At 51.4% G+C, this 8,503-nt stretch overlaps 1 long non-coding RNA gene across 1 annotated transcript in view; it reads left to right on the plus strand.

Moving 5' to 3' along the window:
• LOC107179544 overlaps nucleotides 1-8,231 on the plus strand; it is a 28,134-nt gene extending 19,903 nt beyond the window's left edge. The window contains exon 3 of the long non-coding RNA XR_001510190.2: nucleotides 7,101-8,231. This is a non-coding gene — a long non-coding RNA (uncharacterized LOC107179544). The remainder of the gene's footprint in view (nucleotides 1-7,100) is intronic.
• Nucleotides 8,232-8,503: the final 272 nt, after the last annotated feature.

Consider the following 8,503-nt stretch of genomic DNA (forward strand, 5'->3'; position numbering starts at 1 on the left):
GTCCTCCTTCTCGAGAGAGCAGCAGCTGGGTTAGTCAACAGTCACCTGTGTCTGAAAGCAAACCACATCCTTTCCTGGAACCCAAGCGTTAGGTTGGGAAAAGAAGAAAAACAGAGAAGTCTGTCCATTTGCCTTCTAGAAGTCCCTCTTTGGAGATCCTGCTGGTTTATTCTTATCTATTTCCGGGGAGAAACTTACCTTCTCAGTGTCTCAGATAAAACAGAAGTCATGAATATCTGTGCCCACATTTCTCTGTCACAAAAGACTTCCCCACCACGGCAAGCTGTGAAGCACGGGGGGCTGCCTGCACCCACCCCTCGCGCCAGGTAAGCCCTGACAGCTCGGAGGTCCAGGAAGTGATGAGACCTGCCTCCAGCAGAGAGCTGGGAGTACCAGGAAGAAGATTATTGGCAAAACCCTTTGGAGCCCTGAAATTTCCATCTCATTGTAATTGTCAAAAAGGTTAAGTGTCGCCTAAGCCCACAAGGGGCGAGGCCCTAATTGTGGCACATCCCACAAGTTGGGGCGTGGAAAAGAACTCCATTCATTTTGTAGCCCCTTTGTTCTTTTGCCCAGGACTCAGCTCCAGAGGAAGAAGCATGCAGTTGGGTCTAGCTTGGGCCATGTGATGCCTTGTGTGCTGGGTGGAGGGCAGATTCCCTCCTGATTATAAACCCCACTCACTGCCATTGAACTGTATCCAATGGGAAAGGGACAGGAGATTCCTCAAGCAAAATCAGAGGAAATGGGTAACTGGGAAATACATGTATTTTAACTTTATAGAGAAAATCTAAATTCAGTGTTTAAAAGACAAAAATCCAGGGAAGCCTGGGTGGTTCAGTCAATTAAGTGTCCAACTTTGGCTCAGGTCATGATCTCATAGTTCATGAGTTCAAGCCCTGCATGGGGCTCTGGGCTGATGGCTCAGAGCCTGGAGCCTGCTTCGGATTCTGTGTCTCCCTCTCTCTCTGCCCACCCCCCTGTTCTATCTCTCTCAAAAATAAATAAACATTAAAAAAAAAATTTAAAAGACAAAAATCCATGTAACACTTTAACTGAAAACTTTTCGAAAACACAAGTGCCGGGGAACTAAGAGTGATACTCAGATTGCATATCTGTGCTTTACAAGTTCCAGTTTCTACGTCCAGATGAATTCTGTGCTGAAATCCACCCGAGCAATACTGTGATTCTCTTGGGTCACACGACGGTGAGTGGAGTGGTCCCCGGTACTGATGAGCTCCTGAGTCCAGAGAGGGAGCAAGAGATTTATGTGAGAAACCATGAAATGATGGGTAAGACCTGTTAAAGGCACCCAGCGAAAGCACCATGGGAGAACAGGGAAATGGGGTTGTTAATTTTGGTCCTGAAGATCAGAGGAGACTTCCTGGAGGAGGTGACCCTTGAATAGATGGGAGATGAAGACACAGCTTTGAATGTCATGCTGGATTTTTCGGTGGAAAACGGTGCGTCTCTGACATTTTTTGAGCAGAGGGATAATATGGTCTTATCCCAGCAGCACTGGAGAGATGAGGTCGCCCCGGCCGGAGAGGTCAGGAGACCAGTAAGAGTGTGGCTGCGATGATTCAGATTAGCAGTGATGAGGGGCTGTTTTAGAGTCCGGGGAAGCTGCGGTAATGATGAGAAGCCGCATTCCGGGGAGCAAGACTGGGCAAGCCTTGATGAATAATTGGATGTTGGGGGTGAAGTGGAAAGTAACGTAAGACTTCTGTCTTGGGCGGGTTTGAGATGCGTTCGAGACACCCTGGCAGAAACATTCAGTAGGTGAGTGGATGCCAGAGTCGGAACTGTTGGTACTGGTGACCTTCGAGCCCTAAGCGTGGACTGCCTTTGGTTCGGTCACCTTCAAGATCCCCAGTGGGCACGTGCTCCTTTTACAGTCGCAAAAAGGAATACGCCGCGTTTTGAGAAGAGCTGGGAAATCGGAAGGATCACGGACACGACAGAACCTATGAGTGAGACTGTCGGACCGGCGTCAGCTCAGCTCGGGGCAGATCGACACAGTTACCGAGGACACACGTCCTCTTTGCCAGGCTCTGGGGGCGCGGCGGGCCAGCGGGACGGTGACCGTGACAGATGTAGCCCCCGCCCTCAGAGAGCCCCGAGCAGTGGGAAGGTGCCAGCGGAGGAGAGATGAACATCTGTGCCTCTTTGCCAAAAAAGGCAGATTCCAGAAGCTTCAGAACTCCACGTCTGGCTGGGCAACAATCCTGAAGTCTCGTAAACCCCAGGAGAACAAGGCAGGAGCGGAGGGTCCTCTGGGGACCGCCTGGACCCAGAGACCACTCATACGAGAGGAAGCTCTCCCTTCCTGAGAGGGGAGACTCCAGAGACGATGCGTCTGGCGTGTAGCCAGACATTTGGCGGAGGTCCTCAGGCGGCTCCCGTGGGCGGGTTCCACAAATACCGGCTGAGGGCAGTGGAGTGAGACAGATTCAGAAGAGGCGAAAAACTAAATGCAAAGCTTTGATTAATGGGCTGCTGTTCAAGCAAGAGAAAGGTCTCGAGACCTCAAGGTTCTCCTCACGGCTCTGTCCTGTGTATCTTTAAAAAAAAAAAAAAAAAAAAAAAAACAAGGGAAATAGATATCAGCTTAGGACGAGGAAGAACTTAAACGATCCGAAAAAAGGTCCAGTAGACCCTTTGTGGTGGGGAATCCCATGAGCAGGTACGTGGGCGAAGCCCCCGGTGACCGCCTTCCGTGACCGTGAAGACCAGAGTGCAGTCTTGGAGGAAGGGCGCGGTGATGTCCCTCCCAAACCGAGCATCCTTCCCGTCCACGAGCAGCCTCTGGACCCCAGAGCGGCACCCCCCGACCCCCGCCGTCTTGGGAAGCTCACCATGTCTACACGCGAGCTCACTGAAGGCGGCTGGGTCCTGTGGGGGGCCCGGGATCTTTGCAGCCAGTCAAACCCGGTTCCCATCCGCAGCCACAACTGTCCAAATGTGTGCATTTGTCACAAGGCGCCCCACCCCTGCCTGTTTCGAGGGCTCAGTGTTTCGAGGGCTCAGTGAGGACCCACTGTGTACCTCAGGTGCCTCCATTCACCACCTGCCCTTCCAAGTATCCCGTGAGAGGCTGGGAGTCCGGCAGAAGGCCCACACACATACAGACCATTAAAATGAGGAAAGAAGCTGAAGAATGCATAATTACAAAGTGAGGGAGAGAGCTGGAGAAAAGGGTGAGAACACACTTCTCTGAGGCTAAAAATAGCATCTGTGCAGAGCCTTCTGGGCATGGCACACAGTAGGTATCTAATAAATGATGGCCTCTTTCCCTGCACCAGCTATGCTCCAACTGCCGTCACAAAGTACCACAGACTGGGCGGCTTAAACCACAGAAATCTACTTTCTCCCCGTTCTGGAGGCTGGAAGTCCGAGGTCAAGTCCCACACAGGCCGTTTCTGGTGAGACCTCTCTTCCTGGTTTGCGGACAGCCACCTCCTCGCCGTGACCTTATGTGACAGAGAGCACATCGAACTCTCTAATAAGGACGCTAATCCTGTGGGAGCAGGGCCCCACCCTCGGGACCTCAGTTAACTTGAATTACTTCCTCAGAGGCCCTGCCTCCAAATGCAGCCACACCCGAGGGCCCAGGTTCAGCAGATGAATTTCAGAGGGACACAAGGATTCATCCAGACCCAACGGGCAAGGTGGGCAAAGATTCATCCAGATCCAATTCCCGTATCGATTTCCAGGACATGTGGGCAACCTGCCCCCTTCACCAGGGCCCCTCCCTGATCTTTCCAGCTGGTGAACTTGGTGTGGCGTGGTTTCTCCAAGAGCCAAAGGCAGCCAGGTCCTCATGCGTCAGACTGTGCCCCCCCCGCCGACCCCCACCGGCCCCCAAAATCACAACAATTTAACTCCTACGACCTCGACTGCCCGCTCCAGACCTGGACACACTTTTTGAAGTGGGAACCATTCAATATTCCCGTGACCTGTCAGTGATGCTGGTGACCATAACATCTCCCATTTACTGACTAACGTAGTATCTTAACATTTGACGTTGATCAACTGTGTGCTATGTGCCGTGCTAAGTATTTTATGGGTACTCACTCATTCAGTACTCACCCAAACCTGTGAGGTGGGTCCTGAGATTCCTCCCCTCTCAGGGAGCCCAGGCACCTGCCAGACAAGGGTCTCCCCCACCAGGTCACATGGGGAGGCCATGCCGGGATTTGACCCCAGGCCATCAAGCCCTGATGCCCCCCCGCCCCCCCCCACCGGAAGAAGCCTCCGCCCGGCCCCTGTGTCCTGCTGAGGAGTGGGTCAGGGAAACAGGGAAACACCTGCCTTCCTAAAACCTCAGACTGTCGGAAGTGTTAAGGAAGAAAATTCAAATCTTGTAGCTAGTAATTCAAAACATTATTTTTATGCTAAACGTGCCTCTGTCACAGAGTCGAATCCAAAACGTATGAGCATTTTGCAAGATAAAGCGGATGCTTTGGGGGAGTTTCAGCAGGACTGACCCTAGAAGATTTCTTTCTCTTCCTCCGGTACCGGGTACCGGGCTGGACGAGCCCGGGATAAATGGCTCTGGCTTACAGCGTCAGGCTTGGGCCCCCCCGGCCCGTCCCTCAGAACTCACCCACGCTGGCCTCACCTGCACCCCCCCCTCTCACCCACCTAGACCGCCCCCGTCCTCCCCCTGCACCCACTTTCTCCCCTGTGAACTCCACGCAACCCCAACACCCTCCATCACCCATCTGCCATTTCATAAACCACGCTGGCCTCCTGTTTCGTTTTTTGCTTTTCACGTGCGGTTTCCAACCTTTTCAGTAAAACCAGCAGTCCTCTGCAGACAAGAGCCGGGCCGTCGCTTCTCCGCGTGACCGAGGGCCACATCTTGCACACGGCCCCCGCTCTAGGAACACGCGCTCATTATTTTGAGGACAGGTATTTCCTCACCGTTTGGGGCCGTTCCTGCCGAAAAGCGCGTGCCCTTTCTAACAGGATGGCCCATAAATCCCAGCTTTGATTGCCTGGGACCAGTTTGTACCAGTGATCTTTGGAAACTATACGGATGTGCTGACACGCATGCGGTTTCTGCCTCAAAGTCGCTACGTGTGCTTCCTGCCGGGCTCCTTGTCTGTCCCTTAGATCTCACCTCCCAGATGAGGTCACCACCCTCCTTACACCCGCCCTGAGCACCAGGCAGCTGTCCCTAGCAGCACTGGCTCGTGGCTTTGGGCAGGCTCCAGCACTGTGGGCTCGCTTTGCCTTCTAGGTCCCCCGGCACGTAGCAGGCTGCATGTCACACAGTAGGCAGTCAATGAAATGCTGGTGGAATATCAAACGATCTCCTGTTGAGGCAGATATACACAAACCCCGCCCTCCCCTGCCCCCCCCCCCACCAGGCTCGGGGCGGGGCACCTGCCTCACACCCCCAACCGTGGCCAGTGGCCGGGGAAACCAGAGCTCACGGCTGGGACCCCGGGGGAGTACCAGGCCAGTTCTGGCAATCACAGTGGGAGGGATGATGGCAGCATCTGGGAGGAGCTGCTGCAGTTTTGAGGCCACGGCCTTGTTCAATTGCCGTCCTGCACTGCCATCTCCAGGATGACAAGAGGCGCGGCCAACTCGGCCCGCAAACACGAAATCCTCCTCCTAACCGGGGGCATTCCATCCAAGAAAGGTCGGGGCACTTGAGAAACAGTCACTTATCACTATTCTCCCTTGGTTGGGGGGTGGTGGGGGGCAGGGAGTTGTTCAGAGCTTTCCAGGGACAGAAGCCAGAAGCCCAGACACTCACGGCCCGTCCCCTCTGCTATGAGCTGGTGAGACCACAGGGCCAAGACAGGGAGGACCCTCGACCGGGGCTCATCCCAGGGTTACATGCCTAGCAGGCACCTGGGTCCTCGTCAGATGCAGCATCCGAGGCAGCGGGCGGGGGTGGTGCCTGAGAGCCTGCATTTCTAGAAAGCCCCAGCGGCCACTGCTCTTAGGCCCCAGTCGATCCTTGATGTTCAAAACGTGGTCCAGCGACCAACAGCATCCGCATCAGCAGCACCTGGGAGATTTCTTCGACTCAAAATGTGGTCCTCATTTGACTCCATCCGCAATACCCCGGAGCTCGGCCCCACCCCAGACTTCCTGGATCAGAATCCACATTTGAACCCGTCCCCCAGGTGATTCACAGACAGACACGGTCAAGTCTGAGATGCTCTGTTCTAGAATGCCGGTCTTAAGGCCATCTGCATGTTGAAATAAACCACCTGTGGGGCTTTAAAAAAATACTGATGTGAGCATTCCTAGAGACCCCAGTTTAATTTCTTTTTAAACTTCCCCTGTTATTCCAACGTAAAACCAAGCTTGAGGGCTTTTGCTTTATATTAGAATATTTTCTCAGGGTGCCTGCGTGGCTCAGTCGGTTGAGCGTTCAACTTCGGCTCAAGTCGTGATCTCACAGGCGGGAGTTCAAGCCCCGCATTGGGCTCTGTGCCGACAGCTGGGAGCCTGGAGCCTGTTTCAGATTCTGTGTCTCCCTCTCGCTCTCTCTGCCTCTCCCCCACTGATGCACGCTCATGCCCTCTCTCTAAAATAAATAAACATTAAAAAAAATTTAAAGAGGGGCGCCTGGGTGGCTCAGTCGGTTGAGCGTCCGACTTCAGCTCACGTCATGATCTCGTGGTCCGCAAGTTCGAGCCCTGCGTCGGGCTCTGTGCTGACAGCTCGGAGCCTGGAGCCTGTTTCAGATTCTGTGTCTCCCTCTCTCTCTGACCCTCTCCCGTTCATGCTCTGTATCTCTCTGTCTCAAAAATAAATAAATGTTAAAAAAAAATTTTTTTTAAATAAAAATAAATTTAAAGAATATTTTCTCACTATTTTGTTTAAAAAAAGATCAAGTTCTGGGTGCTAGATATGCTATTACTGGAGACTTGTAGATTCTAGGCCCTTCTTTGTGTGCGTGTTAACCATCATTTGTCTAGGTTCCTGTTATCTTTCGATCTTGCTCATAAAGTTTGCTGAAATGCGTGTTGAATTACGTTTGTTGGGGTGTCATTAAAAAACACAGAAAAAATATTTTCTTAAATTTTACTAATATACTTCTTAGTATCTACCGGCATTTCTTTCTCCAGGGAAAACACAAATGTCCAGCCAGCACGTGAAAAGATGCTCAACATCGTTAACCGCTAGGGAAGTGCAAATCAAAATGCAGTGAGACACCACCTTGCATGGATGGATGTAACGTTTACAACGGAAATTAACAAGGGCAGGTGACGATGTGCAGAAATTGGAACCCTCACACGTTGCCGGTTGGGGACGCAGAAAGGTGCGGCTGCCGTGCGAAACAGGCTGGCGGTGCCTCAAAAAGTAAAACAGAAATCACCACGTGACCCAGCAACTGGCAGTCCCAGCTGTATACTCAAAAGAATTGAAAACAGGGCCTCAGATACCTGTAGGTACATGTTCACAGCGGCATCATTCACAAGAGCCGAAAGGAATACGTTCATCCACAAGTGCTTGTCAATAGATGCGTGGAGAAACAAAACGTGGTCTGTCCGCACAATGGAATATTATTCGGCTGTAAAAGAGAACGAAAGGCTGACACCTGCTACAATGTGGGCGAGCCTTGAAAACACGATACCCGGTGAAAGGAGCCAGACAAACAGAAAAGAATACCGCGTGATTCCATTTACGTGAAGTATCGAGACGAGGCAGGTTCAAGGAGACAGACGTGGGTTCGTGCGTGCCTTCAAGAAACCATGAAGTTTCCAGAACCACACCGTGGCTTCCTTGGATGTGTTCTAGGCCTATTGCAAAGTGAGTGAAGATCCCTCTTAACCTCAATTTTGTCCAGAAAACCTCTTGTGTCTTCCGGCTCTTAAAGGGAAAAAATCATTCATACAGACATTGCACATTTTTGCTTTATTTCTGGGTGTCTCCATTTATTTTGCACTGGAAAAGGGATCTTTTCTTCCACTGTATTTTCTGCGGAGCTGCTATTTGTACATAGAAATACTATTGATTTTTTTTCATATCCACTCATCTTACGGTAGTTTTCCAGTTGTCTTGTGTTTCTAGATATGGCTCATGCCGTGCGCAAACATTTTAGGCGACTTACTGATTCCAGTCCTTCCCAAACCATGTGCAGTGAAGGGCCAGACTGTGGTCTTCTTCTCAATGTGTTTTTACAAAATAGATGATGAGTCCATGGGATCCAATCTCGGATGTCATTAAAATGTCAAATTCCTAGGGGCACCTGGGTGGCTCAGTCGGTAGGGCATCTGACTCTTGATTCTGGCTCAGGTGATGATCTCACGACTTGTGGGATCAAGCCCTGTGTCAGGTTCCATGCTGACAGCTTGGAGCCTGCTTGGGATTCAGGATTGTCTCTCTCTCTCCCTCTCTCTCTCCACCACCCTTCCCCTGATCGAGTGTGCTTGGTCGCTCTCTTTTGGTCAAAATAAATAAACATTTTTTTAAAAAAAGAGTCAAATTCCTAAAGAACTATTTGTTTTAATTTTTTTGTAATGCTTAT

The sequence above is a fragment of the Panthera tigris genome, chromosome E3, assembly GCF_018350195.1.
Source record: "Panthera tigris isolate Pti1 chromosome E3, P.tigris_Pti1_mat1.1, whole genome shotgun sequence".
NCBI classification, from domain to species: Eukaryota; Metazoa; Chordata; class Mammalia; order Carnivora; family Felidae; genus Panthera; species Panthera tigris.